The sequence below is a fragment of the Phyllopteryx taeniolatus genome, chromosome 5 (genome assembly GCF_024500385.1).
Source record: "Phyllopteryx taeniolatus isolate TA_2022b chromosome 5, UOR_Ptae_1.2, whole genome shotgun sequence".
Classification (NCBI taxonomy): domain Eukaryota; kingdom Metazoa; phylum Chordata; class Actinopteri; order Syngnathiformes; family Syngnathidae; genus Phyllopteryx; species Phyllopteryx taeniolatus.
The window spans coordinates 32,311,283-32,330,847 of NC_084506.1; the positions used below are offsets into that span (position 1 = coordinate 32,311,283).

The 19,565-nt window shown below is 41.0% G+C and overlaps 1 protein-coding gene across 1 annotated transcript in view; it reads right to left on the bottom strand.

Annotated features, from left to right (window-relative positions):
- The window catches only part of ccnd2a (cyclin D2, a), a 202,419-nt gene that overhangs the window by 65,296 nt on the left and 117,558 nt on the right, over positions 1 to 19,565 (bottom strand). The window contains exon 2 of the mRNA XM_061775020.1: positions 9,935 to 9,988. The gene's annotated coding sequence lies outside the window, so the exon portion shown is untranslated. The remainder of the gene's footprint in view (positions 1 to 9,934; positions 9,989 to 19,565) is intronic.

The window sequence follows — 19,565 nt, forward strand, 5'->3', positions numbered from 1 at the left end:
TCTGTGTGCTGCGCTATGTCCCTGGTTGCTGTCACGCATCCCTTCTGACAACGACGCCACCGGCATTATCCTCAAGCAGACATCACACAGGCGACATGATACCAAATGCTAAACCATCTTTTCCACTTGACTTGGTTCCGATCAAGATTCACGAAGGAGCGAGCGCATGGATTTTCATGGATAATCACGGTGATGGTTTTTCACAGAATGTAGAGCTCGTTCAAAGCGATGAAATCACACGACTGCTGTACTTAAGATCGACTGCTGCAAGGTATTTTCACAACATTGTTGGGACACACGGCTATCGGTGTTGGCACGTGTTGCAAATGTAACACAATTACAGCACACATTGGTTTTTGTATCAATGTAGTAATTTATATGGACGAAAACCAAAAGAAAACCAAAAAACATCAGTGATTGCATGGCTGCAGTGTCTCAGGTTAACCCAGTCAGCAGGACTTAAGCTATCGGTTTAGTTCCCGCTCTCTCGAACTGTCATTGGCTGCTGTTTCCAAAGGGTATGATCACTTTTCGATGGGATATTGTTATGCAGTATGTTGTCTTCCTCTATGTTCCTTGACATGAACAAAAAATGCTTATGTGATCTTATCAATGAATATTCTTTGAATTTATTTGAGTATATAAAAAAAACAACAACTAAGAAATATGAAGTAAATGTAAAACGGAGGTAAAACAAATACAAACATTCAGATTTATTGGTAGGAAAAAAGTGTTCTCGAATACCACTTCTCTGTGAAAGTCTCCCACCATCTCAAATTAAGATGGAAACAATTTAGACAGCCTTGGGTGAGTAAATCAATCCAGCAAAGGAGCCTTGATTAAACCACTTGGGGGCCGAAGGAGACCGAAAGGTTCCATGTGGGCGTAACTAGCATATGTTTTTTCACATCATTGCCTACCAGTGACTGAACATTGTATCATAAAACAATAATGCACATGAGATTAGGCACTTCCACTACGAGCAGAGCTAAGCAGCATCACCAACAGAGCACGTTATCCATCACGTACTGCATCTTGCCACAGCGAACAATCCCCTTACCACCCAAACCTCTGGAAAAAGGAACAAATAAGTCAAATGAGCTTGTTTGCATCTTATCACCAGGAAATAGCATTAGCCAAATTGTACTCCTGGGCTGGGGCTTGAAAGGGATGGCATGGCCCTGGCCATCATTAGCCCCGTCCCCTGACATGCGGCCTGCCTCTGATCCGGAGCCAGGGCTGGGCAGGAAGGCCGAAGGTAGGCTTGAGAGGGTGGCAGTTCTGGGTGGGCTCCTCCACTTGGGTCCGGCTAATGGGCCAGCAACCATCAGGCTGGTATGTCGGAATGTGTGCAGCCACTGCTCCTGCAGACGTCAGGGGATTATGAAAAAGCAGGACCAGATGATTGCTGAATAAAAAAAAAGGGCCTACCTCAGTACACTGCACCACATGGCTACGGCCTCATTTAAAGACCATCCACCTCTCAACTTATCATGTCTGAGGAAAGTGAAGCCAAACCAGCATACACTGCAATGGGCTTGTTTTGCTTGGTCTGGTCTAATCTCTGCACTTTTATTGTCCATGTTTTCATGTTTCCTCCTCCACAGTGGAAGCAAAATAGTGCAATCCCATCGAAAAAAAATGCCTTGTACTGCTACCATTGAGGACAGTCTTTTCCCAGCAGTTTAGCGCACGCCAGCTATTTCTCTCATGCTCCTTCATCACTGGACCTATTTTGGGCGTAAATGCCATTAAACCAGCTGATGATGCAAAAATAACTCATGGAGAAGTTAAGGAATATAAATACTCTGTATTCATCGAGAAAGAATCATTTCTCAATATAGTCTATTGTGTTTGTTTCACTCTTATCTTTTCAAACGTTCTCCCAGCACAACTCTTGTTTTTTTGGACCATTATGCTGCAGTACGGCATGATGTTTCCCATCAGAAACAATGAGCCAATTTGAAAAGTGGAGTGCCTTTATAAATGACTCCCAGTGAGACCAGCGCGATGAGGTGAATGGCTTTTCTGGTCCCGAGGCAAATCTGCCAGTCAAAATAGTGGCTTTGTCAATGTGGGAGGCATACAGTACCGCCTTGGCGACCAGGATTTTATGACATAAAAGTTGAAAATCAACCTAACTCTGGTGCATGTAGGGGGGACTATCATTGTCGGCACAGGTGCGGACTCTAGTCACATGATTTGGATTCAAGTCAGACTGGAGTCATGAATTTGATGACTTTAGACACGAAAATATGTTATAGACTTGCAACTTGACTTGGACTTGAACAGCAGTGACTCGTGACTTCACTTGGGACTTGAAACCACTGACTTGAAACGACTTGCTACTTTGACCGTAGCGCTGTGAAACCAACACTTCGTAGCTTTCTCTTTCTTTAGCTACATCTGCAACTTACTGCTTTACTACAGGGAAATATGATAAAGTGACCATGCCCATCATTCTTTCACATCACTACCTAAAGTAATGGTTTCATAAAAAAAAGACAAAAAAACAAAGAAAAAAAAAGTGTACAACATAAATCAACAACAAATGTGACAGCTAAATAAGGTAGACATTGAAAGAACCACTGTTAACATCCACAGAAACGACAACGACACTTAATGTAACAGGCAGGACGTTAACGATTGCAGCAACCGCAACAACAAAGAAATCCATATTGCATTGTGGGAATCACGTGGCTTGATGTCACGCGTGCTCGTTTTTATTAGCATTAGCAGCTAGCTTTGTGAGCGATCACATAAAGTCGTTTCACGGCGGGCCGGCCGTGTGCTGTCTGGGTTTCCTGTACATCAGAGTCTGGTTTAATCACTGCAGTGTTCTCAAGAATCAGTCTTCTACTGTATTTCTTTTTTTATTCACTTTATTTATCAATCAATCAGCAAACAGCTAGCATCTATTTTACATGAAACTACATTCTTCTTTGTGTCCTTTTCTTTGCCTCTTTTTGATGTAATACTTGTACACAACGCCCCCTCGTGTTCTAACTGAGATACCACAGTTAGATCAAATTTATAAGATGACAAACTTTTTTTTTTTTAAATTAATGCCTTTTATTTTGATATTCACAAGAAATGCCTAGTTTAAACTGAAATGTATATATATTTGTGTTTGAAATAGCCTCACTAGAAATGTTCATAGACAAGAAAATGCAGTTTTCTCCTATAGGCACAATGCGAACTTAAGTAAAATATTGTTGATTATCTAAAAGACGAAGTCAATTGCTCGTTCTCATTTTCTCTTGTGTATTCATAATTCCATTAAATATATTTTATCCTATTACTGGATAATACTGATGGAATTGTCAGTAGAATACTTGATTATGAATTGCTGGATGCAAATTTTTCTTTGTGACCGGGCTGCTTAATGTCACTTCAGAAATAAAGTCAGAAAAAGTCATAGCATAGCATTTTCATAGAATAACTGAAAACCTACTATCAATCGGTTTTGCAGGGGCAATAAAATAAAGCTCCTTGTTTTCTTATAAAGGTCTCAATGCACTTGTTCAATATTATTTTGATAAATAATATGGATTTCAAAATGTATTCAATATATAAGTGTAGTATATATATAAAAATATATTTTTATTTTGTTGTTAAAATGACTCGAAATGACTCAACTCAAAGTGTAGGACTCGAATTGAGACTTGACACGGGACTTGCCTGTCTCGACTGGGGAATTGACTCAAGTCCCGAAAAGAAACCCTTAAAAAGTATAACACTCGTTCGAGATTATGGGCTGTGCCACCAAAACCCGTTTACAGGCTGACTTAGCTGAGGTCTACTATAAATACCAGTAAGCCTCAGTCGCATTGTCCCCTGAGGGAAAGACATAAGAGGAAGCCATTGATCTTTCCCACCACCATGGCTGGGAAGGACAAACCTTGTGCTTTCCCCTTCTGATGACGAGGGTTATTATACCCCCATAAGAACTCTTTTTTCCATTTCCAATTGCTGTCACAAGTAGTCGGAACAAATATCCTTGGACACCATCTACGTCGCAGTTCCTGCAGATCTCTGAATCACTGAATGATTGTCCACACTCGAGATGTGTCCTGACCAGTGTTGCCACGGTAACCTTGAAAAAGTAACTTAGTTACTACACTGATTACTTGATTTTCAAAGTAACAACGTTAGCAAAAAAGTTAATTTTCAGTTACTTTCAGCTGCTTTTTTCTAACGTTGTTACTTTTAAAATCAAGTAATCAGTGTAGTAACTAAGTTACTTTTTCAAGGTTACCGTGGCAACACTGGTCAGGACACATCTCGAGTGTGGACAATCATTCAGTGATTCAGAGATCTGCAGGAACTGCGACGTAGATGGTGTCCAAGGATATTTGTTCCGACTACTTGTGACAGCAATTTGAAATGGAAAAAAGAGTTCTCATGGGGGTATAATAACCCTCGTCATCAGAAGGGGAAAGCACAAGGTTTGTCCTTCCCAGCCATGGTGGTGGGAAAGATCAATGGCTTCCTCTTATCCACAGTGCAAAAAAAGCATTATCTTAACCATATCCATTACTTGGTAATATATGCCACACAAGTTACAGAATGATAACTTAAACTTAGTGCAGACTTGACATGCCAAATAGCCACCGAAACGTAAACAAGCACACCGTTCTCCGTACACTTCTTTAAAGACTCTTAACTGATTGACAGATAGCTCGACGGACACACACAGACTGTAGCAAGTTAGCAAACCTGCTGATTGTGTGGAGGTCCATGAAGGCAACTGCGTGTGCGTGAGTCTAGTGTACAACGAACCTTAGTATTGTCCTTTCAGATACTTGAAGTATTGATTGTATTGATTGTATCCAGCTTGAGTATGCCAATCCCTCGTCCCCGTTTGCGCCGCTGGCTGCTTGGGTACACGTGAGTTGACTATGTGCTGAAACCGCGCAATACGTCACATGACGTCATTGCCACAGAAGGCTCCATTTATAAATATTTTGCCTTTTTTTTTTTTTTCTCGATATTCTAGTTAGTCTTTGTGTCCATTTGAGTTAGGGATAGTTAATAAGATAGTGTGTTTCCTTTGTTTTATTAGTCATTACTAAACCCAAAAATCGCCGAAAACTGGTCGACAATGATGACATGCACCGTAACTGAATCAATCTTGATTATTCACTTGCCTCATGTTCCCAAGCATAATGGTAATTATGTTTAGTGGTCTAAGATGTAATGGCATATTTTAGAATCAAACACACATTAAGTTCTGGATCTTATAAAACTAAAAGAAACTATTGGCATAGATATCAAAGTAACTGTAAGCAGATTTTCTAAAGTAATGCCTTACTTTGTAACGCGTTACTGGCATCACTGGTCCTTGTTGCAGCTGCTTTAACAAGTTTGTAGTTTGATGAATGCCACAAAGACCTAACTGAGCTACAATGGCATTTCAGAATGGAGCAGGAAGCCCCCCCCCCAAAATAATTGTGGCTAGTGATGGGAGGAAGAATCAACGCTGTTGCTTGTTCATAGATAATGTCAGCGGATATCAGTGAAACATCACACGTTTATCTCCTTTGTTGAATTTATTGCCCACGCACACAAACACAACAGCGATCAGGATCTACAAATGAAAACCATATCGTGCTGGCCTAAACTGAACTGTGCCGCTTTGTTGACGATCAACATCTAAAATGTAATCTGCCGGCCGATGCTCTGCTGGAGGCCACAGGGGCCTCCCTTATTCAAAGTTCACTTTCACGGCCACATTTATTTCGTCGATTGGGGAGACAAATCCAATGTACTTGCAGTCACAAGCTTGTGTCTTTAGGTCACCACTTCTCTAAAAACATACCGAACTGATCCAAATAACATCATCTCATGCCGGTAAACCTCATTGATGGGAGTGAATTATAGAATGATTTGACGTTAAATAGAATCAGATTGAGGGCGGCACGGCGGACGACTGGTTAGCGCATCTGCCTCACAGTTCAGAGGACCGGGGTTCAAATCCCGGCCCCGCCTGTGTGTACTTCGCCTGTTCTCTCCGTGCCTGTGTGGGTTTTCTCCGGGTACTCCGGTTTCCTCCCACATCCCAAAAACATGCATGGTAGGTTCACTGAAAACTCAAAATTGCCCGTAGGTGCGAATGATTGTTTGTTCCTATGTGCCCTGCGATTGGCTGGCGACCAGTTCAGGGTGTTACCCCGCCTCTCGCCCGAAGATAGCCGGGATATCCCTAGTGAGGAGAAGCGGTACAGAAACTGGATGGATGGATAGAATCAGATTGACTCTTTGTGGTTTTGTACTTTACACAATAAATGTCCTGTTATACATTTTTGTAGAATAAGACTTGTGAACCTTTTCTTTGGCAATTGTAATGATATGACAGAAATACAACACAAATATAAACCCACAGAAATGACTTAATGCTTCATTTGGACTACTTAAAATGTATTACTCCGTATTATACAGTTTTGGAATCAAGGTTTTCTTCACTTGTTCAAATCAGCGAACAATACGAAAATATGAGGTATGCCGCCAACCGGAATATACAACAATCGAGAAATATATCTATTTTGCTTTTTTAATAGCACAGGAAAATGAAAATACCTGCCCTTCATTGGGCCCAGACTGGGGAAAAAATCTTCTTCACACATGGACTGGCCTCCAGACTTCAAGTCCATTGAGAATTTTTGGAATGTTCTGTTGGAGACGAGAGCATCCATGCACGTGCCTGGCCAAAGATTATTGTAACTCTGGATGAAAAAAAATGCTGTGACACTGCACAAGTTAACAATGAAATTATTTTGTGGCGAATGTGTGCCGTAATCAAAGCTGATGTTGGTTCAAGGGAATATTACAGTGACTTTTATTTAGCAGGTTTATGTTTTTTACATTTTTAAAAATATATAATGACTTATACTTGGATTTGGACCTAAATTAAACTCAGAATAAAACCACGTTTTATTTTCATGTGATTATGATGTGGGAAAAGGATGTTGTTTTTTTTAATTGTTCTTGCCTTTCTTTTCAGTCGTCACATGACACATCAGATCTTTAGACGTTTTGTAACATATAAAACTAACTCGGTTGGCCTCACGGTTTTGTAGAAATGTTAGGTAGGTGCTGCCCACAAAATCTGTCGATGTTCTGTGATAAGCGTGTAAGATACACACAAACCTCGCTATCCTACGTAAACTGTGACGCAGGCGTATAACAATTCGGTAGATTAGTAACTGTACTTTATCGATGATATTGGGAGAGCAGCAATGCTGACAGAAGTTGTTCAACATGTTAATTCTTTACTAGAATGGCTGTGTTGGTATTCGTATTATATCCTGTGTAAACAAGAGAGGTGGAAGCATGACGGAATCACTTTTATGGTTGTGTTGCAATGCTACAAACTGGTAGTTGAGACAGGATGAGGACGGGTGGAAGACAGGCAGCATCTGTGTGCATGTGTGTGTTTATGCATGCGTGTTCGTGTGGATCAGGAGCAGTTAGAAAGGCAGTAAAGCAGATGTTTCCTCTGTTTGGTACTAGAATATGGCCGTGAAGGGAAAAAACAGGAGCATAACCTAAACGATGCACTCATCAGCTAATGAGGAAAGTCATCAAAGTAGGGTGAAACCATTGATATTAACTGTGATAAAAACACAAATGTTGTGTTGCGTTAAATTTAATCTCACTCAAATTGAAAAAAAAAACCAACCAAAAAAAAAAAACACTTAGTCAGAGTCATGTGGCAAAATTTAACAGCCCAGTATTAGTTATCATGTAGAGATAACTATCATGAGGAGTAAAGAGTTCCATTTACTTTTAATACTTCCTTGTGATCTTAATCATAATACAGTACTTGAAAACTGCTAAATTTTCCACTGAGTGTACTGATTTATTTTTGAAGGTTTCTCTGGGAGAATACAATGGAAATGAAAAGGTTGAACCCAATCCATTCCCTGCGATCTGCTGGAGGCGAGTCCAGGGTGTACGCAAGTCACAAACCCAAAGGGACAGGCTCCAGCTCACCCACGACCTTAGTGGAAATAAATAAGCGCGATAGAAAATGAATTGATTGACATTCGTTTGGATTTTGAAATCTTGTTGTTTTTTGTTTTTTTTTGCATAGGAAATAATTCCATTGTCCAACTTTTGCCATTGTAAAAGTCAATTATTTTGTTTCGCTTTGTTAACGAGATTATACAAGTGTAAAAAGAGGTTAACCACTATAGTATAATACAACTTAGATACAATAAAAATACGGAAGTGCAGGAGAAGGCGGATTACTTAACTTTAACGACGTGTGTGGATGGAAGTGGATGCAGTGACTGATGGTCAAAGGGACATTACTGCTTGTGTTGGAGGGGAGCAATGAATGCAGCATATTTCCAATATTGCGTTGTTCTTTTTCTTTTTCGATATTTTTTTTACACTAATTGACAAATTATTGGCACTTTAGCCATACACTATTTAGTTTGAGCAGCAATAAAAGAGATTTGTGTACTCATGGCCAACATCACACTCAACCACGTGTTTTCATATGTAACCCTTTACCCTTTCACTGGTACCCTTCTGTGGTGGCATCATCAATCCATCCATCCATCCATTTCCCCAAAAAAACCCCAAAACAAAACAAAATAAAAACAAACAAAGCAAAAAACGAGTTAATCCTTTAGATCAGGGGTGTCTAACTCATTTTTGTCACGGGCCACATCGTAGTTATGACTTCCTCGGAGGGCCGCTACGACTGTGAACCCATATAAATGAAAGATGACGACATATATTCTAATTACATACAGCATACACAACGCATTGATGAATAACCAGTTTTGAAATCAAAAGCCTATCAATATATTACATTTCTTTTCAAAGGGGATTTGGTAACGAAAAAACCGCTTGCAAATATCTCAATGGTATTACACCAAAACACAATGAGCAATTTTGATTTGCTTTCGCGGGCCACATAAAATGAGGTGGCGGGCCGGACCTGTCCCCCGGGCCACCAGTTTGACACCTGTGCTTTAGATGGTCTCTGATCTGAGGTCTTGTGAGATTTGCTGAGGTCTTCTGTGACAGTACACATGATTCCGCTTTGACCGCTGATGTTTAGCGTGACTGGAGGTCAACGCTTCGTGCTTTGTTTGGTTTCTGTGCCCTGTGAACAATTCGGCATCTACGCAGCAGCTGGAATTCCGGGAGGGTGCGAAGACTCCTGACTGCATGGTTTACTTCATGTGCTACAGATATTTACATTTGATTTATACAATCTTGTTGCCCCCAGGATCATTAATACCATGTGCTCCAGTACAAACATTGCCAGCTATGAGTTCATCCCCACAAGAAAACATTTGATCCAAGTGCTCTTTTGCTACTGATGAACATCAAAAGTACTGAGTCACCCTGAGAGGTGGTGTGATTCATCACCAGTGAAGTTTTCCTGGAGTAAAATACAACGTTATTTAAAATAAAAACCAGTTCCATTTAATCATAACAACAGAGAAACCTCTGTTTACAGGAATCCAACATTTGGGGTTTCCATGGCAGACACTGACACAATCGCAGTATCATTGTGATACTGAAAATGACTAACAAGGTCTGCCTCTTTGTGACAAGAGCAGGGATGTGCACACCTGTAGCTTGCCACAGAAAAGTTTGATCTTTCAGGAGTTAATGCAAACCTCAATCCAGCATTCACAATATGCAGCACAACTGTTGTCTTAACCGCACAATTCATACAAAAAAAAAAAAAGCATACAAGTTGCAGAGAGAGAGAGAGAGAGAGAGCATTCCAGGCTTTAGTCAAAATCGTCGCTAGTCAATGTTTTATGATGTACAATCAGCATCATATGCAGTACCTGACAGTTTGGACACAGACCAGCATAACAAATAAGATAATAGGAAGCACATATTCACGTGAATCAGCTGCTCACATGAGCATAGTCATACAAATCAATGCAATTCATCTTACCTGCGATCTCCTGAGGCAAATCCTGAGTGTTTCCTCATGGATGGGATCAGATTCCTAAAGGACACAACACATAGCAGGACTACAATGAACACATTGGTGGAGATGAGGACAAATGATATAAAGGGGGTGACATTTCAACTGCCTGGAAAAGATGGCCAATACGGGCTGTGACACATTTTAACCTGCCAACTTCATTTACATTGATGAGACATACAAGATTACAAAAAAGAAAAAAAAAACCCAAAACTTTTTCAAACTTGGAAAATCACTCGAGAGATAAACGACTTCAAGTCTTCGATCAACCTACCACGCATGTTTTTGGGATGTGGGAAGAAACCGGAGTAGCTGGAGAAAACCCACGCAGGCGCGGGGAGAACTTGAGGCGGGGCCGGGATTTGAACCCCGCTCCTCAGAACTGTGAGGCTGTCGCCTTATTTTCTCAATATTTTACATATCCAAAATGTTTTAGATTCTTTCTGAATACAGACAAATCCAACGCTGGCTTAACATTTGCATGAGAAAGTATGTGAACTCGAAAGAATTACCTACATTTCTGCATAAATCAGTCATACAATTTGATCTGATCGTCAACAATAAACACAGTCTGCACTAGTAGCAGACACACAATCAACATCAGAGTGCAGGGTAGAAAAAGTATGCTTGGCTTTTAATAGATAACTTTTAATAGAAGTAACTTTTAAAGTAACAAGCACAATCAGATCCCTACATCTTCAGAAGTCAGGAAATGAGATCAGATGAACAAAGTGCAGATGTTGAGGATGGAAGATCCCGCACTATCTGAAGGTACTTTCAACAATCTCCCATTATCCAGCCTTGTCTTTGAAACCTGTGCTTTTGGTAGCAGCCTCAAGACATCCAAAAATGACGACTACACCTGACCATTTCATTCATGCCTCGTGCTAAAACCATTCAATTCTTTCATTCATTTTCCGTAGCGCTTATCCTCACTAGGGTCACGGGCGTGCTGGGGCCTATCCCAGAATTCACATTCACACCTACGGGCAATTTAGAGTACCATGCGTGTTTTTGGGATGTGGGTGGAAGCCGGACTACCCGGAGAAAACCCACGCAGGCACGGGGAGAACATGCAAACTCCACACAGGCGAGTCTGGATTTGAACCCGGGTCCTCAGAACTGTGACGCAGATGTGCTAACCGGTCGTCCACCACCCAATCTCTTATATTTATTTCACTTGATACAACCATGCAGCAAAGACGTTTTCCTGTTGATATTCTCTATCTTGCCTTTGAATTCTCTCTCCCTATGGGCCCAAGAAAAAGGCTTCTAACAATGTACCAGCAGCTTTATTGTTCATGTCATGTCCTGGAAAGACTGCAGCTGCAGAAAAAAAAGCCACACAGAGAGCTGCCATTGGAATCTCCGATTGCCAACAATGTTAGACTCATCACTTCTTCAGTTTTGAATGAAAAGAAAAAAAAAACAGCTGCATTTTACTGGGGTTTTTGAAAGTCATCTGTGATGCTACTAAACGTGAAGTTTCATGCAGGTGGGTGCCAACAAACAGAAGAAGGGCGTAGGGAGAGTCCTAGCTCTATTGTAATTTCCTAATCTTTTCATTCTGTTCCCCACTTTGATTTGAGAACCTAAGTCAACAGGCTGCCTTATTAGTCAAAACTCTTTGGTTGCTGAGAATTTGTTCAGGGAGGGTTTGTCCATCTTGAAAACCTCAGCTTGATCTTAAAAAAATGTTTCATGGCAGACTTCCGTGTTGTCTCTTTTGTAAAGCGGTTCATCTGAGGCCTGCTCGGAATCTGTTTGCCCTTTGCTTGCACAGCTATCTTCCTACAGGTGACAAATGAATGAAAAAAAAAAGTGTTCCAGATAGTCAAAGAAAGAGAAAAAAAACAACATAAAGCTTAGTGAACAAAAATGCTCATGAGAGGAAGAGCTTTGAAATATGACATCCTGTCTTGTTAATGGAGGTTGATATCTCTGGGGGGGGGGAAGCATGACAGAACCGCAAAAGAGTGATTGTGGCTTAAGTGGAGGGATTCAACGTACCTCAAGTATCAGCGATCTGAGAGAGCATGAGTGACTTTCCCTCCAGGCTTTTAAAATCAAGACTTCATTGTCAAAGCTATTGAAAAATAAACATTGTGACAACATACAGGTGAGCTGTACATAGAGAGAATAAAGTAAGCATTTTACATCTATGAACTTGAGCAAAGACAATAAGTCCATTGTGACAAAGGTAATCCATCAGGTGTGTTGTGGCCCCACACAGTGTCATGCCGTCTTTGTGCGCCCCACCCAAATCCCTAAGTAGCCGGTGAAACCTGTGCCGACAGCTCGGCCCGCTAACCTTTGCGGTCCATCTAGCGTAACACCCCCACCCCAGAGTAGCGCACCACTGGAGAAGGAAGTGACACGGTCGTGGAGGTCAAAGGTCGACTCAGATGATGCATTTTAAATGTGGGAGGAAAAGAAGGATGGTATCTGAAACAGGTAGAACAAACGGGTCTTATTTGTGTGGATTCACCGATAGGAATGATTGAAGACACAGTTGACAGTCACGCTACATTATCCTCGCTGTCACTAGTCACACCTCAAGATCTTGTTCCTTGCCACAAGGCCAAATGAATAGAAGTACTTTATGTCCACATGCACGAGTAGCTAAGATCTACAGTACGTCAAGAGAGAGAGATTAGATGTACATTATCTGACATTAAAGATTTACATCTAAGACTGCTTACAAAGACTAGTTTGACATACTCCCTCTGCTTATTTTTGTTTCATTATTCTGATTAGGGGAGAGACAGAGACAGAGTGGACAAGGGGAATATGGGTGCAAACCACAGCAGAACAATAGTTAGACAGTCTGTCGAGATATTTGAGCACAAGAAACATTACAACAGTCAAATCGAGTTGTTATTTGTGGTTGGGGGTGGGGGACACCCGGTGAGGACATGCAATAACTAACCAAGAGAAAAAGATGAGAGAGGACAGAAAAGGGTAGGACAGGACAGGATGTGGGAAATGAGCAAGGCAGTGCTACTGACGAGTGGTACGGTGGGATTCTTTTTTAGGGTCTGAACACCTGTACGAACCTGTGAGTTGATATGTTAGTATAACCTGTGTTGTTATTAGCGGTCCCAGCATAAGCAATTCAAGTCCATTGCGTTTCTATCGAACTTTTTAGCGAATGAACACCAAACCGCATGCATGTCAGTCAACTGGTGTACGGAGTTGCCGAGCTGGCACATTGCCAGTCGCAGTAGCGCTGCTGTCAGTGTCAGCCGAGTTTCGAGATGAATTGGAGCGCAACACGAGTGACGCTTTTCATCACCCAGGTATGATTATAAAAAGCGGTTGAAATGGTCAATTATATTACGTTGATTAATGTTCTTATCAAGTACGGTACAAGGGTTGAAAGGATTCAGTTGTTATTTAATAAACCTCAAGAAGGATCGTATGGACTTCATCTAATTCAAACTTTTTAGTTGAAGATAAACATCATTCTACATCTTTGGTGTTACATAGTAGTCTAACTTAAGCTGTCAGGTAATTGTAACGGATTTCAAAAGCAGGACAAAGTGGTGTAAATGACATCACTCACCTTTTGTCAAAATTGAGCTCACACCGGAAAGAGCGCGCTCGCTTAAACTTTTATCCGGCAGAGATTTTGACGCAGGCCAGCGTAGCCAACGTGGGAAATATTTGCATCGCCACATATTGTTTCGATTCGTCATTGGCGAGGTGGTGAGTGGGCAGCGCCAAGACTGGTTCTCCCAAAGAAAACTGGTGACTACTGGGACTTTCAGAGTCCCAGAGTATTTTGGTAAGCTTTGCAATGGATTTGCCAAAAATGTATACTTAACAGAACCATACTGCTTGGTGCAAATGTGGATGTAGAGGCGGGCAATCCAAATTGCATGTGGGAGGAAGACAGAATACATGGAAAGAATCCCCACAAACATGCAAACTCTACAGAAAAAAAGCCTTGTGACACATTCAAACGTTGAGACGCCAGTTCTAACCACGCATCCACTCAGTTTCTTACAGCATTCCAATGTTTCCTCTCAATTCCCAAAACGTCCCTCTCATTTAATTTAGACATGCAAAGGCAAATGTAAAGGTAATTTCACATTCATTGGTGATTTGCTTATCTCAATGCCTTCAACTCAAATTACTAGTCCCTGGTCAGTGGATCTCTGTAGTACTTTGAATAACCAGAAGCCGAGTCTTTGGGCCACATTCTTGACCTCCCCTCACTCAAATGCTAACACAGCACGTGGCTTTGTGCAGGCTTCACCGATGGCTCCTTTTAGGAGTTCTTAATGGGTCACACGCACAATACACTTTGTGTTACCAAGCAGTAAACCTCCAATGAGGGGATCACTGGCGTCACCAGGGTTCAGGTGAAGGAGAGGGAGCTGAGGAAGAATAGAGCCATGAATTCGGCTAAAATACTGGGCTGAAGTTCAGACACAGCGTCGCATTTAACACACGCTTTCAACCCCGCCATGAGTTAATGTCGCCGACACGCAGTCTAACCATTCACAGTCATTCAGAAGAAGAGACACTCCAAGAAAAACAAAAGGGGCCATGTTGTAAATGAAAGTGCCCGACAAAAACGAAAGGTTTACGTTCAAGTGACAGATGCCCAATGTTGGTAACGTGAAAAATAGAGGCTGGATGGATGAACATTTTTGCCCTTTGCTTTCAATTGTGAACCAAATCTGAAGTGAACAAAAACTTTGCATGACCAAACAGAGCGGAAACCGAACATACCAAAGTTTTGTTTGTTTGTTGGTCCTACCCTAAACAGACATAAAACCGTGAGGATGTCTTGCGCGTTACAGCCAAACGGACAACACTATTGGTACACGGCATTTTTTTGGTTTACAGTATACTGTATACTACACGATGAGATTATTAAATGTGACATTATGGCATTGTTGATCTGATTGTTGATAAGCAATCATTATTGAAAACCCGATACGCGAGCAAGCAAATCTATTTCTTCACATACAGAGGCATTTATTTGTACTAGCATCCATGCGCCCAGGCACACATACGCAAATATCCCTCGCACACATGTAAGTCCAACAATGGCGAACAGCTGCATGGGCCCGTCTGGACCGAGACCAGCCACCTCTGGGCCACAAAGGGCTGCTTGTACCCTCGGCTTGCTAAGAACATAAAACATAAGAGATAAGACCAGACACTGTTTGCCAGAACCGGCCGACCTCCCGAACAGGAACTGCAAGTGCAAGTGTTTGACACGCATAAACGCGAAAGCATGTAAAGCCGTGCATCTTTCAATGAGCTTGTGTTGAGAAGATCGGCAAGTGACATTCCTTGGGGTTCATTTGCGTTCACCTCTTGTTGTTGACGCCCTTGTTCCACATGTACAAGCTCATCTGATCACTTCAAAGTGAGAATCTAAGGCAACCAGGCAATAGGGATATTTAGAATGAGGCTCCCTATTCACAAGTTGATCACTGAGGGAGATTAATTACCAGCACAACAAAGGTAAGTTTGTTTCCAGGCTACAGGCCTTTATGCCAAGTTATTGAAGAGATTGCTGCTATTCGGTCACTTTCCTCCAGAAAGCGAATGTGAGGGATGTGTGAGTTTGGAAAAGGGAGACTTGCTATGGGCTCACCAATATATCAACATTGCTAAAAATGAGGAGTTGTGCACTTGGTAGTTCCTTAGGTTGTCTTGTTTGGTAAATGGAGATCTACGGCAGCATCTTTGGATCTGCGCATACGTTCATGTACACGTTGTCTTGAATGATTGCTATTTGACAAATTACCATTGGTGGATCATGGGGGCTTACCTACAATTTCAGATGAAACTATGAAATGACAGGGAAAAAAATCTGATATGCACACACCTAAAGCATTGCGTCGAGATTCATTTTGAATTCAAAACCAAAAAATAATCCACAAATTCTAGGCGCTTTGGAACATTGGAAATGATAAAACTGTTTGATAACATGCAAGGAAAATGACAAAAGTTATTTAACTCAGGACAAACTTCCCTTGCATTTGTGTACGATTGTAGGCGAGTGATCATGAAGATGAGACAAAAAGAATGGCCTAGTGTTACACCCCTAACAAATAAATCAAATCTGAAAAGCTAATAGGAACCATCTGAAATTTTAGGATGCAAACTGCAAACCATTTTACCCCAACCTGTCACGCATATTTAAATGTTGTGACTTGATCATTTTGAAGACGAAGGGCACTGCACACATGAAACATTGTAAAATAATGTTTCTGACAATGGAGGCCATTGCGATCGCTCCAGTCGAATGTGTAAATGCTAAGTAAGTATGTTGGTAAGCATGTAATTAAGCACAAATACAAGAGGGAAACAGATCATTTTCAATCGTTTAAAATTACACAGGTGTTATATTTTAATGGTGCACTTTTATATATAAATAAAGTAATATAGTAATGCAATACTCTCACACTGGAAATGATAGATGATGATGTCAAATTACTGCCCTACGTTGACCTTATTCGTTCTTGGCTATCTTAATGAGCAAGGCCACTGGCATGGCCGCTTTTCATTTTGGTGACTCATTGTTACCTTCGAGCAGGGGTGTCAAACTCAAAATTCAAAATTGCCACGTCGCAGGCCAAACTCAATATTTCATGAACAATCACTGCGATGTACACGTTTCCCTCCTCTCTAGAAATGTAGCGTTAAAGTTGATCATATGACAACAAACTTCGATTTTGCTTAAGCACTAAATCTGGAATAAACACACTTTAATATTATAAACACGAGAAATCAAATTTGTGATCAAATACATCAGTGGTATTTGTTTGTTGTTTTGTATTTAAAATTCGTCTGTCTGTCCATCTTCTATTTATCGATCTCCAACTGCCTTTCTTTTTGATGTCAATCTTTTTTCAAAGGCCAAAAAACAAGACAACCCCCCAAAAAATAAGAATGTCCTTTCATAAAAATCCAAACTTCAACCTATTAACAGTCCCTGCCTACGAGTTGATAAAGGGCATTAAAAAAAAACAATTGAATGATGTTATATTCTTTGTTACAGCCACGTTGCTCCGAACACAACAAACAGGTCTGTCTTTTACTTTAGTGAAGAGACAGTTCACAGAAGTGTAAATTTGCTCGAGGAGACCGGTAGCATCGTTGCTAACGACTGCAACAAAAAGGGAAGGGGCGCTCGCCGGTCTAGACTGATGGGCCAACACACTAGCAAAGCATTCTGGGATTTGTAATATTAGTGGTGCATGTGCTATAGGGCCAGCTCTAACACACATTTGATATGGTCTTGCGGCCTAAATATAATTACATCGTGGGCCAAATTTGGCCCCCGTGCCTGGGTTTGACATATATGGTCAAATAGGTTTCTTCCAAAGCAAGCCAGCACAAACTAGGTAAGGTTCTTAAAAGAATTGATCTTCAAAACAAATAACAGGCACGATAAGAACGTTTCGTACTTGTTTTATGAATGCTGCCTTATCACAATGAAGTGGTGTTCCATTCTCATCCATTTGTCTAGATTTCTGCTTAGTCATGATTTGTCCAGTCGCCACTTGCGGGCCCACACAGACACAAGCCCACACACACCATGACACAGTGGAGTCTGTGTGGCTTGGATCAAGGTCCACTCTCAATGGAGAGGAGGGTGACCGCCCCCCCATAAACGTGACTGATGTCTTTGTCCTTATCGTTGCCCTTCTTCCCCTTTTTCTATGCCTGTCTATCCATCATCAGTCCTGTTTCCATGTCTTTGTCACCTCCTTCTCTGTCCATCTGTCGCTTTCACTACTTCCCTCTCAAACTCTTGACACTTGATACAGGATAAAGTATTGGGACACCTGGATTGGGTATTACACCTAGAGAGACTGAAAATAGAAGATTTGCTATCATAGCTTCCACTTTTTGGGGGGGAATGTCTTTTTATACCATTCTGGAGTGTGTCTGTGGGAATTTTTGCCCAATCCTCCAGAAGAACACTTGGACTTTGATTTGTGCATTCGGTCATTCTGGAACAGGACAAGGCAGTTCCAAAACGGCTCCCGCAAAGTTGGACGCACAGAACTGTTCAAAACATCCTTGTAAACTGAAAAAAAAAAAAAAAAAAAAGAGTGAGCGGAAACTAAGGGGTTTAGTGCAATTCCAGAATAAATAAATCATCAACTAAGAGGCGTACGACTATTTTGTTCATATATTAAGGGACTTCTAAGATCGAACATAATCCATTGTAGGACATTCGTCAACTTCTTTTTGTTTAGCTTTGAAAAAAAAAAAATTCTCATAGGGAATCATGGAAATAATCTATTCCAGGGTCAAACTGTTGCCATCATAAAACGTGAATTAAATATACATGAAATTTTAAAAGCAACAATTTATCATTGTTAATGGTTGTACAAGTGTAAAAAAAAACTTCACTGTTACATGCTACAAACATGCTGTCATAATTCCTTCATTGTCACACAAGTGTAAACGAAAAACATGAATGAGTGCGCTTGTTTTATGGAACTATCGATGTACGCATATTTAGAGTTTGGCATGTGTAGATATCACCTACTCACAGATTAAAAAAAAAATATATATTTAAACAAAAAATTGGGTGGGGGGGGAACTACCCCTGTTTTCTATGTTGAGCCTGGTCCTTCTTTTCACATATGTGCTCCAAAAACCAACACTTCCACAAGGATCCTACTTCATGGAAGCATTTTCGGAAATGTTTTTTCAGCATTGAAGATACCCTTTTAACCAGCAATTTTTCAAAAAGGGTCTCAGCGTGGAAAAAACACAAAGCAGCTCTGCAGCATCTGCCTGCGGACAACCAACGTGCCAAGTGTATGAAAACAATGATGCCATAGTCCCCCCCCCCTCTTGACACCGTCTCGTTGGTGTTAACGTGACAACATAGGTGGTGGACTACAGGTTTGTGTTCATGCTACAGAAGCTAAAGCTTTTGTGGGTGGGACTTTCTACAGCTAAATGGGCGGCTCCTATATGGTGAGCGACACTGACGACAACATCCACTAGAACAGTGGTTCTCAACCTTGTTGGAGGTACTGAAAACCGCAGTTTCATACGTGCTTGCAATGGAAAAATTATTCTAATTTTTTTGTTATCCCAATACAAATACAATTGTATATATTTTACAAAAAAAATAAAACATAACTCAATATAATATTTACTGGCAATCAATGTGCCTTTTGCCGTTGCCTGACAGAAACAAGCTTAGAAATGTGCTGCTTCACTTAGACAAGGTATCGTTCTCATGCAGTTTTCTTCGTTTTCTTCTACCATCCGCAAAAATAGCTGCACACTATTCTGCTTGTTTTTAGCCAGTCATCCATTTTCTATTGCACTTGTCTTCGAGGGTGTCCCAGCTGACTTTGGGGGAGAGCCGGGGCACTCCCTGGACTGGTTGACATGTCTTTATTAGCAAATAAAATATACATCTCCATCAAAATTACACACTGTACTATTTCTATGCTTACCTACCAATTTTGGGCCCCTTGACTAGAAACTTAACTGGGTCTCCCAACACCTGGCCAAAAGGCCAGACGAAAGTTTTGATTATTAAATAAAACTATGCATTTTAATGCTATATTTGACTATTGCCACATTTGTGAAAAGA